At 46.2% G+C, this 19,962-nt stretch overlaps 1 protein-coding gene and 2 long non-coding RNA genes across 3 annotated transcripts in view; 2 read left to right on the forward strand and 1 right to left on the reverse strand.

The window, feature by feature from the left end:
• Positions 1-19,962, forward strand: part of LOC140422297 (uncharacterized) — a 380,604-nt gene that overhangs the window by 319,344 nt on the left and 41,298 nt on the right. The gene's annotated exons all lie outside the window — the stretch shown is intronic.
• LOC140420527 (uncharacterized) lies at positions 2,959-10,082 on the forward strand. The gene is made up of 2 exons (XR_011946426.1): positions 2,959-3,270; positions 5,767-10,082. It is a non-coding gene; the product is annotated as an uncharacterized lncRNA (long non-coding RNA).
• On the reverse strand, positions 11,792-19,810 carry LOC140422313 (uncharacterized). Its single transcript, XR_011947378.1, has 2 exons — positions 19,662-19,810; positions 11,792-14,772 (listed from the first exon to the last, which is right to left on the reverse strand). It is a non-coding gene; the product is annotated as an uncharacterized lncRNA (long non-coding RNA).

Consider the following 19,962-nt stretch of genomic DNA (forward strand, 5'->3'; position numbering starts at 1 on the left):
ACCCGGTGGAAACCCACGCAGACACGGGGAGAAAGTGCAGACTCCTCACAGAGAGTGACTCAAGCCGGGAATTGAACCTGGGACCCTGGAGCTGAGAAGCAACTGTGCTAACCACTGTGCTACCGTCCTTTTAGATTGGACACTATACTAGTCAGTAACAAAAATATGTAATTAAATTGAGTTCAGACAGAGATCTGCATGAACTGACACCACTTTGTTGACAGATTACAGAGTAATCACTATACTTGAATCAATGTTATTCACTTTTGGAATTAAATGAATTAAGGGTCAGATTAACCATATCACCCCCAGTATCAGATAGGTCTGTTTTTTACAGAACAGGGTTAAACCCAGTGTCCAATATTAGAGGTCTCTGTGGCTGTTGGATGCCTGGTTTCACTGTACAGCTGACAAGCCCACAGCTTCAGTGAACTCGTCTACCCAGGGTCTGTATTACCTGCTTAGCTATTTATATATGGTCAGACAGCGAACAAATAGCTCAACCAGAAACTATGGTTCTTCTTTCTACTGATTCCAGCTCCTACAAGGAGTGACAGCATCTCCAGCCCTCAGCTCTGTTGCTGGGCTGTCATTGACATGAGCAATGGAGAGACAGAAGTTGCCTGAGGCTCAATGGGAAGTTGAAACTTGTAGCTCTAAATCAACTGTGTAAGATTTCTGAACAGATCAGTAACTTTAAATGATAAATTCTAAACCCAGTGAACAAATTAAAGAGTCATAAGGCAAAAACTTCAGATTTTATAACTTTTACTGCAAAAAACTAGAAGCAACAGTGCCTAAACACTGTTTTTATTAGGAATGTATCTCTTAAACTATAAATAGACTTTGCCCTTTTACTTTTTTTGAAATTTTAGAGTACCCAATTTATTTTTTCCAATTAAGGGGCAATTTAGCAATACCAGTTTACCTACCCTGCACATCTTTGGGTTGTGGGGGTGAAACCCACGCAAACACGGGGAGAATGTGCAAACTCCATACGGACAGTGACCCAGAGCCGGGATCAAACCTGGGACCTCGGCGCCATCAGGCAGCAGCACTAACCACTGTGCCACCATGCTGCCACTTTGCCCCTTTACTTTAATGGGGTAATGCCCGCATTGGACTGGAGTGAGCACAGTAAGAAGTCTTACAGCACCAGGTTAAAGTCCAACAGGTTTGTTTCGAATCACTAGCTTTCGGACAGCTCCTTCCTCAGGTGAATGAAGAGGTGGGTTCCAGAAACATACATAGACAAAGTCAATGATACAAGACGATACTTTTGAATGCGAGTCTTTGCAGGTAATTAAGTATTTACAGGTCCAGACGGAGTGACTGGAGAGAGGGATAATCACAGGTTAAAGAGGTGCGAATTGTCTCAATCCAGGACAGTTGGTAGAATTTTGCAAGCCCAGGCCAGATGGTGGGGCGGGGGGGGGTGAATGTAATGTGACATGAATCCAAGGTCCCGGTCAAGGCCGTACTCGTGTGTGGAACTTGGCTAAAAGTTCCTGCTTGGCGATTCTGCATATACGTGCGTCCTGAAGGCTGCCTTGGAGAGGCTACTCCCACTTAATAATAATAAAAATCTGCATTTTTGTCACAAGTAGGCTTACATTAACACCACAATGAGGCAGCACGGTGGTACAGTGGTTAGCACTGCCGCCTCATGGCGCCGAGGTACCAGGTTCGATCCCGGATCTGGGTCACTGTCCGTGCGGAGTTTGCAGTCTCCCCGGTTTGAGTGGGTTCGCCCCCTCAACCCAAAGATGTGCAGCCTAGGTGGATTGGCCACGCTAAATTGCCCCTGAATTGGAAAAAATGAATTGGGTACTTTAAATTTTAAAAAACCACACAGCAATGAAGTTACTGTGAAACTCCCCATGTCGCCACATTCTGGCGCCTGTTAGGGTACACTGAAGGAGAATTTAGAATGTTCAATTCACCTAACAGCACGTCTTTCAGGCATTTTAGAACGAGAGGTAATAGTCTTAGGATAAGATGGGCAGCATGGTAGCACAGTGGTGATCACAGTTGCTTCACAGCTCCAGGGTCCCAGGTTCGATTCCGGCTTGGGTCACTGGCTGTGTGGAGTCTGTATGTTCTCCCTGTGTCTTCGTAGGCTTTGTACGGGTGGCCTGGTTTCCTCCCACAGTCCAAAGATGTGCAGGTTACGTGGATTGGGCATGTAAAAGGTAGATTGGCCATGATAAATTGCCCTTAGTGTCCAAAAAGGTTAGGTGGGTTTACTGGGTTACAGGGATGGGGTGGAGGCATGGGCTAGGGTGGGGTGCTCTTTCCAGGGGCTGGTGCAGACTCGATGGGCTGAATGCCCTCCTTCTGCACTGTAAATTCTATGATTCCACCGGGTGCTTCAGTTTCCTCCCACAAGCCCCGAAGGACATGCTGTTAGATAATTTGGACTTTCTGAATTCTCCGTGTGCCCAACAGGCGCCAAAATGTGGCGAGTTGGGCTTTTCAGAGTAACTTCATTGCAGTGTTAATGTAAGCCTACTTGTGACAATAAATATTATTTTTAAAAAGTGGTAGCAAATTCCAAAGAGTTGAGGAGAAGCTTCTTCTCCCAAAGGGCTGTGAATCTGTGCAATTCACTACCCCAGAGTGCGGTGGAGCTGGGACAGTAATTTTAGGGAGGAGTTCGACAGATTTTTAATCGGGTTGAAGGGTTATACTCGATGGGCCAAATGGCCTCATTCTGCTCCTATATCTTATGAATTTATGAAAGGGGGAGACATTGATTTCCTCCCAGATGTTGCCCAGAGGAGAATGTTTTAGTCTGAAACTTATTGTCCAACCTCCACATTGTGACATCGCAAAGGAACTCGGCCTCTAAATCAACCAATAGGAATGAGTCCGCTCTGGGGTGACGTCACTTGCCAGCGCGCAGACGCGGGAGCCCCGCCCCATCCATTGTTCCCCATCCCCCACATATCCTCGAGACAAGGTTCCCAGGCAAACGGCTGACAGTTCCGACCGTCGATGGTTTCCACAGCCCCTCACCCGGGTCTGCGCATTTCTAAGGGAAGGGGAAACTGCGCATGTGTAGGGGAGCTCACTTCTGCTGACCTTCCTGCTGAGGTGTTGACCAATAGGAAGATTGGAGGACCGGAAGGATTCTGCTCCTCCACCAATCACAGCTCCCCCATTGTCTCAATGCGGAAGCTGGACATGGTGTTTTCTGCCGAGCAAAGCTGTTGTTCCCCCAACGCTGAATGAGCTTGAGCTGCACACAGACTCTTGTCTCCAACATCTGTGAAGATAACACTTTCTTTTCTCCCTCTTTCCATTTCTTGTCTCATTCTGACCTTCAACTGGTGACTTGCAGCAACTAACGGGAAAGGAAGTGAATCCAGGGAGGGTGCAGACTCTGCAAAGCTTGGCCCAGGTCTCTCTCTCTCTCTTAAAGACATTGACATCCTTTGCTCCCTCAGCTTGACACATTTATTTGTCTGGCTAAAATGATGATCTCTTTCCTAATGTTCACATTTAAAGGGCTAGTTTCCCCAGGAGATGGCTGACATGAAAGGGAACAGTAAACAGGACAAATCAAACCCAATCAATTACTTCCCTGTCGGAATACACTCCACCATCAGCAAAGTGATGAAAGGAGTCATTAACAGCGCTATCAAGTGGTACTTACTCAGCAAAACCTGCTCACAGACGCTCAGTTTGGGTTCCGCAGGGTCACTCAGCTCCTGACCTCATTACAGCCTTGGTTCAAACATGGTCAAAAGAGGTGAGAGTGACTGCCCTTGGTATCAAGGCAGTATGAAATGAAAATCGCTTGTCACAAGTAGGCTTCAATGAAGTTACTGTGAAAAGCCCCTAGTCGCCACATTCCAGCGCCTGTTCGGGGAGGCTGGTATGGGAATTGAATCGTGCTGCTGGCCTGCTTGGTCTGCTTTAAAAGCCAGCGATTTAGCCCAGTGTGCTGAACCAGCATTTGACCGAGTATGGCATCAAGGAGCCCCAGCTAAACTGGAGTCAATGATAATCGGGGAAAATTCTCCGCTGTTTGGAGTCATACCTGGCACAAGGGAAGATGGTTGTGGTGGTTGGAGGTCAATCATCTCAGCTCCAGGAGTTCCTCAGGGCGCACTCCTTGGCCCAGCCATCTTTCGCTGCTTCATCAATGACCTCCCTTTCATGATAAGGTGAGAAGTGGGGATGTTTGTGGATGACTGCACAATGTTTACCACCATTCGTGACTCCTCAGATAATGAAGCAGTCCATGTCCAAATGCAGCATGACCTGGACAGTATCCTGATGTGGGCTGATAAGTGGAAGTTACATTTATGCTACACGAGTGTCAGGCAATGACCATCTCCTACAAAGGAGGATCTAATCACCGCCCCTTGACATTCAGTGGCATTAGTATCGCTGAATCCTCCACAACCAACATCCTGAGGGTTATCATTGATCAGAAACTGAACTGGACTAGCCATATTAATGTGTTGGCCACCAGGGCAGGCCAAAGACTACAGCGAGTAATGCACCTCCTGACCCCCAAAGCCTGTCCACTATATACAAGGCACAAGTCAGGCGTGTAATAGGATAATCACCACTTGCCTGGTTGAGTGTAACTCCAATAACACTCAAGATGCTGCTCTACACCATCCAGAACAAAGCAGCCTGCTTGACTGCTCCCCATTCCACGAATATTCAAACACGCCACCACCGACGAACAGTGACAGCCGTGTATACCATCTACAATGTGCACTGCAGTAACTCACCAAGGTTCCTCAGACAGCACCTTCCAAACCCACAACCACTACTATCGAGAAGGCCAAGAGCAGCAGATACCTGGGAACCTCAGTACCTACAATTCAAGGACTGCAGCGGTTCAAGAAGGCAACTCATCACCACCTTCTGAAGGGCAACTAGGGATGGGCAATAAATGCTGGCCTCATCATCGATGTCCACACCCCGTAAAATAATTTTTAAAAATGTTATATCGGACAGATATATATCTAGTGTTATATGGAATGTATTAGATATATTATTGATGGTACAGTAATAAAATACATGTATTATTATTTCTAGTTCTGTAATATAGTACTGTAGCTACATTATCTATTTCCAGTCATACAGTTATTGCAGCACTGACAAAATCCTTTTGGAAACTCAAGTCAGTGCTGACTCTCTGCACAGCAATCCAGTCAGTCCCATTCCCCCTCGATATCCCTGTTCATCTGAAAGCTTATTTTCTTCATATTCTATTTTGAACTATTGATCATCTCAACTTCCACAACACTTGTGGGCAGTGATTTTCCGGTCATGACCACTCCATGATTAAATAAAATTCTTCCTCAGAATCTCCCCATCTCTAATCCGTAAATATACTTAGATGGAGAGTCTCTACTCTTGTACAGGTTGTAATGAGTTTAGATTTGTTGATCAGCATCAATCAGCACCTTCATAAGAATTGGGAGGGGAAGGAAGTGAATCCAGTCTGTATATTACACACATTTATCGTCCAGTAACAGAGACATATATCTGTCTGGCAGCCTCGGTGTCCAGGACAGAAAGCTTGGATCTGTCAATCAGCCTGATTCAGTGCCTTCAGGAGAATTGGGAGGGTGAATATTAGATACAGCAGGGTGAGAATGGAGAGAGAGTGTGTGGAATGGAGATTTAGAGCATTTGAGGGAAAGAGAGAAGAAAAAATGTTCGATAGAAACTAGAATTGTCTGTTCTGAGTTTCTGACCTGTACTGACAATGATGATTTTTGTAAAATATTTTTGCAGGAAGTTCGAACGCGAAGAGTTTGAGGCCGATATCTCAAACTAAATATCACGTCAAGAACTGACTGAGTCACTCAATTCTTGGGAACCGAATATCATCGACCTTGGAATCTAGAAGGCAAAACGTTTGTCTATTCTGTCTGATCAAGAGATTTTAAACATCAGTGTGTCTGGAAAAGCACTGAGACACACACACACACACCCGTGTGAGACTGTTACAGAGCACTGACTGTGGAAAGAGCTTCAACCAGTGATACAGCCTGAAAAAATACTACACCATTCACATCAGGAAGAGACTGTATACGTGTTCTGTGCGTGGACGAGGCTTCAACTGATCGTCCAACGTGGTGAGACGCAAGATCACCTGGACCATGGAGAAACCATGGAAATGTGAGGATTATGGGAAGGGATTCACAGCTCCATTCGGGCCGGAAAGGCATCAACACAGTCACACTGGAGAGAAGCCATTCACCTGCTCTGACTGTGGGAAGGAATTCACTCGGTTATCCAACCTGCAGAGACACCAGACAGTCCACACCGGGGAGAGGCCGTTCACCTGCACTGTGTGTGGGAAGGGATTTACTCAGTTATCCACCTTGAAGGTGCACCAGCGAGTTCACACTGGGGAGAGGCCTTTCACCTGCTCTGACTGTGGGAAGGGATTCACTCAGTTACCCAACCTGCAGAGACACCAGACAGTCCACACTGGGGAGAGGCCATTCATCTGCAGTGTGTGTGATGAGGGATTCACTCAGTTATCCACCCTGCAGAGACACCAGAGCGCTCACACCGGGGAGAGGCCGTTCACCTGCTCTGTGTGTGATAAGGGATTTGCTCAGTTATCCAACCTGCAGACACACCGGCGAGTTCACACTGGGGAGAGGCCATTCATCTGCTCGGTGTGTGATAAGGGATTTGCTCAGTTATCCAGCCTGCTGAGCCACAATGTCATTCACACCAATGAGAGACCCTTTAAATGCTCTGACTGTGGGAGTGGGTTTAAAAGCTGTCCGGTACTGATGATCCACCAGCGCCTTCACACTGAGGAGAGACCGTTCAGCTGCTCTCACTGCGCAAAGAGGTTTAGAACGTCATCCAACCTGATGAAACACGTGCGAGGTCACACCTACCAATGAAGCAGAATACCTGGAGGCCTTGTTCATTGTGGCCGGGGACTTTAACCAGGCCAACCTCAAGAGTGTACTGCCAAAATTCCACCAACACATCTCCTGTCCCAACAGGGGCCCCAACATCCTTGACCACTGCTACACAAACATCAAGGGCATCTCTCGATCCATCCCCCAACCGCACTTCGAAAAATCGGACCACAAGACGGTGCTCCTTCTCCCGGCATACAAGCAGAAACTTAAGCAGGAGAATCCGGTTAAGAAAGTCATGCAGTGCTGGTCCGAGGAAATGGAAGAGCTCCTACGTGACTACTTCGAGTCAGTGGACTGGTCCATATTCAAGAACTCAGCAGTCAACCTAAACGGGTATGCCAGCACCATCACAAACTTCATCAGTAAGTGTGTAGAAGATTGTGTGTCAAAGAAGGTAGTACGTATATTGCCCAACCAGAAACCATGGTTTAATCGGGAGATTCACTTCGTACTGAAGGCATTTAAGGCAGGCGACCCTGACCTATACAAGAAATCTAGGTACGACCTCCACAAAGCCAACAGGGCGTCAAGAAACAATACCAGACTAAGCTAGAATCACAGACTAATGACATGGACTCGCGTCGGTTGTGACAAGGCTTAAACAACATAATGAGCTGTAAAGCCAAGTAGAATCTTCGGCAACAGGGCACCCCTCCCCGACAAATTCAATGCATTCTATGTTCACTTCAACAGGAAACCAACAAACCTTTGTCAACTGCTCCAGCAACCTTGGACACACCCACACTCACCATCACAGCCTGCGAAGTCAGATCGGCCTTCTTGAAAGTGAACCCTCGGTAAGCGGTGGGTCCTGACGGGATCCCTGGTCATGAACCCAGATACTGTGCAGACTGGCGGATGTGTTTCCGGACATCCTCAACCTCTCCCTACTCCGTTCCGAGATTCCCACCTGCTTCAAGAAGACCACCATCCATACCGGTGCCAAAGGAGAACCAGGCAACGACTACCATCCGGTGGCCTTGACATCGATCATTATGATGTGCTTCGAGAGGTTGGCCATGAGACACATCAACTCCAGACCCCCAGAGTGCCTTGATCCACTGCAATTCGCATACCACCGCAACCGGTCCACCGCAGACGCCACTGCCATCTCCCTGGCCCTACACTCATTCCTGGAGCATCTCGACAACAAGGACCTCTATGTCAGACTTCTAGTCATTAACTACTGCTCTGCCGTCAACTCCATAATCCCAGCCAAGCTCATATCAAAACTCCAAAACCTAGATCTTGGCTCCTCCCCCTGCAACTGGATCATCAACTTCCTGAAATGAAAGTGAAAATCGCTTATTGTCACAAGTAGGCTTCAAATGAAGTTACTGTGAAAAGCCCCTAGTCGCCACATTCCGGCACCTGTTCGGGGAGGCTGGTACGGGAATTGAACAGTGCTGCTGGCCTGCCTTTGTCTGCTTTAAAAGCCAGCTATTTAGCCCAGTGTGCTAAACCAGCCCCTGACAGGAATCAGTAAGGATAAACAACAATGCCTCCTCCTTTGCGATAGTCGTCAATAGTAGGGCTCCACAAGGCTGCATACTTAGCTCCCTACTATACTCGCTGTACACACACCACTGTGTGGCAAAATTTGACTCCACCTCCATGTTTGTCGATGACACGGCTGCAGTGGGTCGGATCTCAAACAACAATGAGTCAGAGTACGGGAGGGAGATAGAGCATGGTGTAACAACAACAATCTCCCCAGCAATGTCAGCAAAACTAAAGAGCTAGTCATTTCCTTCAGGAAGCAAAATATCGTACACACCCCTGTTTGCCTCAATGGTGCCGAGGGGGAGATGGTTGCCAACTTCAAATTGCTAGGTGTGCAAATCACCAACAATCTGTCCTGGTCCACCAACATCAACACTACGACCAAGAAAGCACAACAGCGCCTATACTTCCTCAGGAAACTCAGGAAATTCAGCATGTCTACATTGACTCTTACTAATTATTACAGGTGCACCATAAAAAGTATCCTATCTGGCTGCAGCACAGCTTGGTATGGCAACTGCTCGGCCCAAGACCGTAAGAAACTACAGAGAGTCGTGAATACAACCCAGTCCATCACACAAACCTGCCTCCCATCCATTGACTCTGTCATGACTGATATGTTCCCAGTGCCCCGTTCTATCCCTGCAGCCCTGCAGTTTAGTTCCCTCAAATGCCGATCCAATTCCCGTTTGAAATCTTCCATTGTCTTCATTTCCACACAACACCTTCCCCTCACAGGCAGTGAGTTCCAGGTCATTACCATTCGCCACATCAAAATATTCCCCGCCCCTCCAACTCGATTTTCAAATTTGCTGATGAGATCGCCACAGTGGGTCGGATCTCAAACAATGACGAGACAGAGTACAGGAATGGTACAGAGAATCTGGTGAACTGGTGCGACGACAATAATCTCTCCCTCAATGTGAACAAAACAAAGGAGATTGTCATTGACTTCAGGAAGCGTAGTGGAGAACATGCCCCTGTCTACATCAATGGGAATGAAGTAGAAAGGGTCGAGAGCTTCAAGTTTTTAGGTGTCCAGAAAACCAACAACCTGTCCTGGTCCCCCCCATGCCGACACGAAGTTAAGAAAGCCCACCAACAACTCTACTTTCTCAGAAGACTAAGGAAATTTGGCATGTCACCAACCTCTCTCACCAACCTCTACAGATGCACCATAGAAAGCATTCTTTGTGGTTGTATCACTGCTTGGTAATGAACCTGCTCTGCCCAAGACCGCAGGAAACTACAAAAGGTCATGAATGCAGCCCAATCCGTCACGCAAACCAGCCTCCCATCCATTGACTCTGTCTACTATTCCCACTGCCTCGGAAAGGCAGCCAGCATAATTAGGAACCCCACTCACTCCAGACATACTCTCTTCCACCTTCTTCCGTTAGGAAAAAGATACAAAAGTTTGAGGTCACGTACCAACCAACTCAGGAACAGCTTTTTGCCGACTGCCATCAGTCTTTTGAATGGACCTTCCTCGTATTAAGTTGATCTTTTCTCTACACCCTAGCTATAGCTGTAACATTATATTCTGCAGTCTCTCCTTCCTTCCCTGTGTACGGTATGGATTGTCTGTAAAGCATGCAAGAAACAATACTTTTTACTGTATACCAATACATGTGACAATAAATCAAATCAAATAAACCTGTCATATTCTTGTCCACCTCTCTCAAATCTCCCCTCAACCTCCTTTGCTCCAAGGTGAACAATCCCAGCCTGACATGAACAAACAAACAGAATAGGTTAATACCTGGGATCAGACGGGAATGTTTAATTTCTGTATGAAAGATACTGGGAATATTGTCCTGGACAATAAATGATTGGAATATTTACCTTGGGTGTGGGTGAATGGAATATATCAATCTGGTATCCTCCTACGTTCTAGTGAAAGTCTGGAATGTGTAGACGGGATGAATAAGTTGATCACTTTCTCTTGGAAATATTGACATGCTTTTTAAAAAAAAATAGAGGACCCAATTATTTTTTCCCAATAAAGGGGTAATTTAGCATGGCCAATCCACCTGCCCAGCACATCCTTTGGGTTGTGGGGGTGAGACCGACGCAGACACGGGGAGAATGTGCAAACTCCTCACAGACAGTGACCTGGGGTCGGGATCGAACCCGGGTCCTCGGCGTCTTAAGGTAGCAGTGCTGACCACCGTGCCACCCAGATATATTTACACCCTGGCCCATGAACTTAATTTTAAAGAAATCCACATTTGAAAGCCCAGATACTACAAGAAATATCAGCACCATAACAGGGCAGATAAGAAAGACACACTCTCTTTGATCTTTTCATCAGAGCATCTGAGAGTTAAGAATATGTGACATGATTTTGGGATACCGGTGAGGATAACCCCCTCATTCCAGGAACCGAGGGAGTCAACCTTCTCTGAACTGCTTACAATGCATTAATCTCATTTCTGAAATAAGGAGACCCAAACTGTACACAGTGCTCTAACCAAAGCCCTGTACAACTGTAGCAAATCATAGCTACATTTATATCCCAGTCCCTTTGCAACAAATGACAATATTCCATTTGCCTTCCAAATCCCTTGCTGTACCTGCAAACTAATTTATTGTGGTTCCTGTACCAGGACACCCAGAAATCTCTGTCCCTCATGCTTCAGCAATCTCTCCCTATTTAAATAATGTTCTGTTTTATTTAACCCTTTCTGCCAAAGTGGACACATTCACATTTTCCCACGTTATGCTCAGTCTGTCAATTTGTTCCCACTCACTTAACCTATTTGTGGTCTTTTGCAGACTCCTTAAGTTCACTTCACAAATTACTTTCCAACCAAACTTTGTGCCATCATCAAATTTAGCCCCCATACATTCAATCCCATCATCCAACTCATTCATATAGATTGTAAAATCGTTGAGGGCCCAGCACTGATCCTTGTGACATTCCACTTGTTGCATCTTACCAACCCAAACGTAACCCATTTATACCTACTCTCTGCTTCCTGTTAGCTAACCAACCTTCTAACCATGCTGATATGTTGCCCCCCCCCCACCCCCCCCATCCTTAGCTCTTAATATGTGTAATAACCTTTGATGTGACATCCTGGGGAATATTTTCTGGAAACCTAGATAAACAGGTTCCCCTTTATTGACATCCCTTGTTACTTCCTGAAAAAGACTCTATAAATTAGTCAATCCCGATTGACTCTCTGAACCACATTTTCAAACATTGTGTCAAAAGAAAAATAAAATCTCCTCTCACCCTCTGGCTCCTTTGCAATTAGCTTAAGAGAGACTCACTTTCAGTTAAAGAGCCTGTCAACCTCTTTCACCCACTTTCCCCAAAGTGAATGAAGTTAAGCAGAAAAATACCACCAAAAATCAAATATTTTCAATGAACCAAGTTTATTAATGAAATAGAACATGGTTTTAAATAATATCGGAACATTACTTGTGGATCAAAGACAACCAGAGTAAAGAGTAACCATGAAAGGATGTTTACAATATTCAGGACCCAAATGTTTCTCTTTGGTTCCTCTGTAGCCTGTTCCTGTGACTCCCCACTTTGGACACATGCACTGAACCCTGGGTTCAAGACACCATCAGCCCTGATCATCCCCATCCCTTGATTTCCCAGTCAGTCCTCTATTAGTGTGACACCCATGGCAGATTCCCAACTGGGGCACAGGCCCTGTTCTTCTCAGCTAAATTCAGCCCTCAGCTCAGTTGCCTGGCTGTCATTGACACGATCAATAACGAGACAGAAAGGTGCCCGAGGCTCAAATGGGAGACAAAACTTGTGGATTGGGATCTCTTTAAAGATCAGTAACTTCAAAACAAAAATCAAATCCCCAGTCAACAAATTAAAGGACCACATGACAGGACATAAGGTTTTATAACTTTACTGCAACAAACAAACTAGAAGCAACATTAACTAAATATTATTTTTGTAGGAAACCTACACCTTAAAAGTATCAGTCCAAAGTGATTCCTGAGGGTTCAGTTCTTTTCTTTTCCCAATCTGGCAGCCTTTAACTCCAGAACAGTCTTTCACAGTGAAAGATTGGCGAGCTACCAGAAAACTGAGACTAACCATAAATAGGTCATTATTTGGTTGGCAAGATGTAACAAGTGGTGTGTCACAGGGATCAGTGCTGGGGAGTCAATCTTTTACAATTTATATCAATGACTTGGATGATGGGACTGAAGATATGGTCATTTAAGTTTGCTGATGATGCAGGCAAAAAGGAAAAGGAGGTGGTGTTGCACTGATAAGGGACGGCATCAGTACATTAATAAGGGAGGATCTCAGATCAGGAATACAAAATGTGAAATCTGTTTGGGTGGAGCCAAGGAACAGCATGGGACGGGTTTGGTGCCAGAGGCACAGTGCTGCCACTCACCCCGAGGAGGTTGTACAGTTTTTTACAGCACTGTTGGCCTGTCTGGACGGTGTTGCTCACGGAGGTTACTGCCTTTGCCACCTGCACCCAGGCACGATGAATGGTGGCAGCTGGCAGCCTCCTTCCCGGGCCGCGGTACTGGGTTGCCCGCCTCTCCTCCATGGCGTCCAGCAGGGTCTCAAGCTCGGTGTCGTAAAGCGGAGTGCCACTCTCCTCACTGCCATCTTGTTGGCTGGGATGGTGGTGGGGAGTGAAGTGTGTTTGTGCAGCTGCAGCTTGTCAGCCTCCTGAGTGTCAATCGTGAATCCGGCAAATCTGCCACGTTTCTCATTGGAATGGACTGTGTTCCCTGTGGTGCCAATCTCTTTCAGTTCCTCCTGCACACTAGTCCCTTGTTCTCCAGTGTTTTTAGGACAATTTCCGTATCTTCCTCTGTGAAGACAGGCACACATTGTTTAGTTTCTCTGCCATTTCCTTATTCCCCATTATAAACTCTCCTGTCTGCCTGGAATGGACCCACATTGGTCTTTGCTAATCTTTTCCTTTTCACATTCCTATAGGAGCTTTTCCTGTCGGTTTTTATGTTTCTCGCCAGTTTGCTCTCATTCTATTTTCTCTTCATCAGTTCCTTGGTCCTTCTTTGATGAATTCTAAAACAAGTTCCCAATCCTCAGACTCACTACTATTTTGGCCACTTTATGAGCCTCTTCCTTTGATCTAATGGAATCTTTAACTTTTCTTGTTAGCCACAGGTTGCATCACTTTTCCTGTCTCAGAATCCCTGAGAGAGAGAAAGAGAAGAGAGAACGAAATGCAGTCCTGGATGTAATTGAAGCAGAAACAATAACAGCAGAATCCATCACTAATCAATTGTGAACTTGTTGGTGTCTCAGCAGGGACGAGGAAACATAGAATCCCTTCCCACACTGAGAGCAGGTGAACGGCTTCTCCCCAGTGTGAACTCGCTGATGTTTCTGCAGGCTGCTTGACTGAGTGAATCCGTTCCCACACTGAGAGCAGGTGAATGGTCTCTCCCCAGTGTGAACTCGCTGGTGTCTCTGCAGGCTGCTTGAGTCAGTGAATCCCTTCCCACAATGAGAGCAAGTGAATGGTCTCTCCCCAGTGTGAACTCGCTGGTGTCTCTGCAGGCTGCTTGAGTCAGTAAATCCCTTCCCATAATGAGAGCAAGTGAATGGTCTCTCCCCAGTGTGAATTCGCTGGTGTGACTTCAGGCTGAATAACGTAGTGAATCCCTTCTCACACTGAGAGCAGGTGAACGGCCTCTCCCCAGTGTGAACTCGCTGGTGCGACTTCAGGCTGAATAACGTAGTGAATCCCTTCTCACACTGAGAGCAGGTGAACGGCCTCTCCCCAGTGTGAATTCGCTGGTGCGACTTCAGGCTGAATAACGTAGTGAATCCCATCCCACACTGAGAGCAGGTGAACGGCCTCTCCCGAGTGTGAATTCGTTGGTGTGACTTCAGGTGGGATAATTGACTAAACCCCTTCCCACACGGAGAGCAGATGAATGGTCTTTCCCCAGTGTGACTGCGTCGGTGAATTTCCAGCACAGATGGGACTCTGTATCCCTTCCCACAGTCCCCACATTTCCACGGTTTCTCCATGTTTTGGGTCTCCTCGTGTCTCTCCAGGTTGGACAATCAGTTGAAGCCTCGTCCACACACAGAACACGTGTACGGTCTCGCCCCGCTGTGAATGGTGCAATGGTTTTTCAGATTATGTAACTGGTTAAAGCTCTTTCCACAGTCAGTGCTCTGGAACACTCTCACTCGGGCGTGTGTGTCTCGGGGCTTTTCCAGTCACACTGATGGTTAAACTTTGTTGAAGTCAACAGGTCTGGCAAACATTTCTCCTAGTTTTAATGATCGATGAACCGAGTGACTCTGTCAGATCCAGACGTGATGTTTGAGATTTCTGTCTGTAAATCCTCTCCTTTTAACATCCTGTAAAAGGAGTTTACAAAAGACATCAGAGTCAGTACAGGACAGAAATTCAGAACAGATTATTTTAATTTCTCTGGAACATTCTTTTCTCTCTCGTTCCCCAAAAGCTGTAAATCTCCATCCCACACACTCTCCCTCCATTCTCACTCTGCTGTCTCTAATATTCACCCTCCCAATTCTCCTGAAGGTGCTGATTCAGGCTGATTGACAGATCCCTGCTCACTGCTTCCTGTCCAGGTCACAGATCATAACAAATAGGAGCTGCAGTCGGCCATTCAGCCCATCAAGCCGACTCGACCATTCAATGGGATCATTGGCCGATTGACCTCAGCACCATTTTTCCACACTATCCCCCATATCCCTCGATATCTTCAATATCGAGACACCTATCACTCTCGGTCTAAAAATACTTGATGCTGAGGCTCCACAGTCCTCTGGGGTAGAGAATCCCAAAGTTTCACCACATTGTCTTTAAATTCATTGCCGGGGCAGCACGGTGGCGCAGTGGTTAGAACTGCTGCCCCTCAGTGCCGAGGACCTGGGTTTGATGCCAGCCCCGGGTCACTGTCCATGTGGAGTCTGCACATTCTCCCTAGGCCAGCGTGGGTCTCACCCCCACAATGTAAAACGATGTGCAGGGTCGGTGAATTGGCCACGCTAAATTGCCCCTTAATTGGAAAAAAAGAATTGGGTACTCTAAATTTATTTATTTTGAAGGACAACTAAGTTTTGCAGCCAGAGGTGTAATTAAAGCATCATAAAAAGTGTGGGCTAATGGAATGTTGTTTGGATGAAGGGGATTCCCTGTGGAGTTAATTAGATTGCAGCTTGGTAAGATGGTATCAGTACTGGGAGGAGCCACGGTTTTAGGCTTTTTGCAGCAAAGCAGTCTTTTAGTTGAGAATTAGTTCAAGATGTGAGCAGAGGTCAAGCATCTCAGTTCAATTGAAAATATATGTCTGTCGCTAGATGAGCAGTTTCTTTCCAAGCAGTTCAGAAGAGTGTCGTTAGAAGGTGAGCTGAAACAAGCTGAAACAGCTTCCCAAGTTTCTTCATGGTTCTGACAGGTTTGAGATCTTGTCTTTAAAGCGGTGACACAAGATCTCTCTTTCTCAAAGAACATCTGTGTAAAGCAGGTATTGCTGAGGGCTAACTGTGTTTAACGGTGGATTGAGAGCTGAGATGTGTTTTTGCTGTTTGAGTGGGAATAAAGGTAGCAGTTAAGGGTTACTGTATTCACTGTATTGATTAGCATTGTTTAAGGGCTAATTGTCAGCTGTTTTCTGGTGTGATGTTATATATTTGAATATTGTGTCAATAATAAAGTTTGTTTTCACATAGCATGGCCCCATTTTGTGTGAAATCACTCCTGGAGTGAGGTATCCTTTCCTCACAGTCTGACAAAACACAAATAAAATATTGGGGTTTGTGCCCAGTATCCGAGCCACTGTTGGGGTCTGGTCCGGGATCATAACCATGAGAAGGTGGGCTATGTGGATGGTTAGAGAACTTTGTACCCGAGGAGCAGAGATTTTACCTTCTTTCTAGCCCCCAGCAATGTCAGACTAGAATCGACAACCTTTTTTGTGCCGAGGACGATCCTACACCTGGTGTCCACTTGCACCACAGGGATCATCGTAATCGCAGACCTTCCCCTGGAGTTTTTGCTCGAGGGCTCACCCCCAGGTCGAGAATGTGGAGGTTTGGAGCCTCCCTGAGTTCATTTATTATGCACTTTCGGGACGAGTTTGAGTTCTTCATTTTGGTTAACTCGACTCCTTGTATTTCCTTCTCCATTTTGTTGGAGACATTTACGGTTTATGCTCGGGGGCTGATCATTTCTTACACTGCTAATAAAAGGTGCAGGATGCTGGAGAACCAGCAGCCTCTGGAGGCTTGTTTGGCGATGGTGGAAGAGAATCATATGGAGGGCCCGAGTAAGCTACTGCTGAAGGAGGTTAACGCAGCAAGAGTGGCTTTGAACTCCCTATTTACTCAGCAAGCCGAGAAAAGTTGAAAGTTAGTGAGATCGAAGTTGTACGAGTTTGGGAATAAGCCGAGCAAATACTTGGCCTGTTTGACAAAGGACCTTCGTTCTGCAGCCTAGGGGCAGCATGGTGGCACAAGTGGATAACACTGTGGCTTCACAGCGCCAGGGTCCCAGGTTCGATTCCCCGCTGGGACATTGTCTGTGCTGAGTCTGCACGTTCTCCCCGTGTCTGCTTGGGTTTCCTCGGATGCTCCAATTTACTCCCACAGTCCAAAGACGTGCCGGTTAGGTGGATTAGCCATGATACATTGCCCTTCGTGACCAAAAAGGTTAGGAGGGGTTATTGAGTTACGGGGATAGGGTGGAAGTGAGGGCTTAAGTGGGTCGGTGCAGACTCAATGGGCTGAATGGCCTCCTTCTGCACTGTTTGGTCTATGTCTATGTCAAACCAGCTGTCTAGCCCACTGAGCTAAACCAGCCCAAACCGATCAATGACGGCTTTATGGGGCCAACTTTCCACAGCTGATGGTGACTATTAGGTGGGACCTTGCCCGGTGGTCGGCTCTTCCGATTTCATGGTGAGGGAGGATCCCCTTCATTAAAATGTGTTGCCCAGACTGTTGTACCCTCTGCAGATGCTGCCTATACTACTGTCAACCAGAGTTGTTAGGGAAATTAATCAAATCAGGGCAGGACCTACTCAGTTAATGGTAGGGAGTTGGGGAGAGTTACAGAACAAAGAGATCTAGGAGTACAGGTTCATAGCTCCTTGAAGGTGGAGTCGCAGGTGGACAGGGTGGTGAAGAAGGTATTCAGTATGCTCAGTTTTATTGGTTAGAATATTGAATACCGGAGTCGGGATGTCTTATTGAAATTGGACAAGACATTGGTAAGACCGGACATGGAATACTGTGTTCAGTTCTGGTCACCTTATTATAGAAAGAATAATGTTAAACACGAAAGAGTGCAAAGAAATTTACCAGGATGCTGCGAGGACTTGATGGTCTGAGTTATAAGGAGAGGCTGGGACTTTTTTCCCTGGAGTGTAGGAGGTTTGGTGTGATCTTATAGAGGTCTATAAAATAATGAGGAGCATAGATAAGGAAGATAGCCAACATTTTTTCCCCCAAGGTAGAGGAGTCTAGAACTAGAGGGCATAGGTTTAAGGTGAGAGGAGATACAAAAGAGACCAAAGGGGAAAATTCTTCACACAGAGGGTGGTGAACTTCTGGAATGGGCTGCCAGAGGCAGTGTAGAGGCAGGTACAAATTTGTCCTTTAAAAAGCAGTTAGATAGTTACATGGGCAGGGTGGGTATAGAGGGATATGGGCCAAATGCTGGCAAGTGGGACTAGCTTAGTGATAGAAACTGGGCGGCATGGACAAGCTGGGCCGAAGGGCCTGGTTCCATGCTGTAAACATCTATAACTCTACCTGGAACAAAATGTTTGTTCAGCTCCAATCACCAAGATAAGGGAGGGTATGGTCTTCCGAAAATCAGGCTTCATCAATTGGCCTCTCGTCTTAGGTTCATAAGGGATTGGGTTAGGATGGAGCCAACATTCATCTGGCTCAATACAGAAGCAGACCAGTCAGTTCTCTCTCGATCCAAAACCAGCATAGGCTGATTATGGAATGCATCTCCATGCAATTTTTAATGTCCGTGATTCATTCTGAGTCTTATGCATTGGGTAAAGGATGGGACTCTTACATTTGACTGACTTGCTCCTCCTGGCTTTCCATGAGTGAATTCAATTCAACTTAGGCCGGGAGTAGGGCACAGTGATTAATGCTGCTACCTCAGCGCCGGGGACCCAGGTTCAATCCCAGCCTTGGGTGGCTGTCTGTGTGGAGTTTGCATATTCTCCTCGTGTGTTTCCTACGAGTGCTCCGGTTTCCTCCCACTGTCCAAAGATGAGCAGTGAAAGTGGATTGGTCACGCTAATTTGCCCCTTAGTATCAAAGATGTGTAGGTTAGGTGGGTTGACCATGATCAATGCAACGGGTTACGAGGATAGGATGGGGAATGGGCCTCAGTGAAATGCTTTTTCTGCGACTCAGTGCAGACTTGAAGGGGCGAATAGCCTTTTGCACTATAGTTCTATGTTATCCGTGTTGTGTTATTCATTTTAATTTGATTATGCTGTTAGTCTGCTTGTAATATTTTGGGGTTTACAAACTGAATTGTTATATAATCTTACCCTCTTTCCCCACTCACGACTTTAACCTGTAAACTGGTTCTTCAATTAATCTGGCATTTCATCTCGAGGCTCTGCTCCCTCAAATATCCTGTTCCAAATTAATTCTGCAATGTGTTGCTTAGATGTATGTTGGCAATATCTCTTGTTCCGCTCTGTACCCATTTGCCACGATTTTTTCTGTTACTCTGTTGCATTCATTGTTTAAAAATGATTTAAAACAAAACAATTTATTAAAAATCTGTCCAACTCATCTGTGAATATATTCAATGACTCCACACCCCACTGGTCCCTGTGGAAGAGAAATCCAGAGACTAATAACCCTCCAAGGGAAGAGATGACTGGATTGCACTTTATCGCAGAACCATAAATAATATATCTGATGTGTACCATATAAGACATGCCTGTCTGCTGACATTTAAGGGGACAGTAAATTAATACCAATCACCTGGAGAAACTAGCCCTTTATTGTGAATATTAGGAAAGAGACCATCCTTTTAGCCAGACAAATAAATGTGTGAAGCTGAGGGAGCAAAGGATGTCAATGTCTTTGAGAGAAAGAAGAGACCTGGGCCTAGCTTTGCAGAGTCTGCGCCCTCCCTGGATTCACTTCCTTTCCCTTCAGTTGCTACAAGTGACCAATTGAAGGTGAGAATGAGAAAAGAAATGGAAAGGGGGGAGAAAAGAAAGTGTTTTACTCACAGATGTTGGCGACAAAAACAAGTTTTCAGTCTGTGTGAGGCCCCAGTTTTGCTCATTGTCCAGCTTCCGCATTCAGAAAACGGGAAACTAATTGGATGGTGGAAGAGTCCTTCCGGTTCACCAACTCTTCCCATTGGTCAACAACTTTCCTCCGCCTCACTCATTGTTCCCCTCCTCGAGACAAGGTTTCCAGGCAACCGGCTGCGGCCAGAACAAGAAGTCTCTCGGTGATTCCCCTCTCCCCACCCCGGGACTGAGCATGTCTGAGGGAGAGCAGAGATTGCGCATGTGCGAGGGAAAG

Source organism: Scyliorhinus torazame, chromosome 5 (assembly GCF_047496885.1).
Source record: "Scyliorhinus torazame isolate Kashiwa2021f chromosome 5, sScyTor2.1, whole genome shotgun sequence".
In the NCBI taxonomy this organism is placed as follows: Eukaryota; Metazoa; Chordata; class Chondrichthyes; order Carcharhiniformes; family Scyliorhinidae; genus Scyliorhinus; species Scyliorhinus torazame.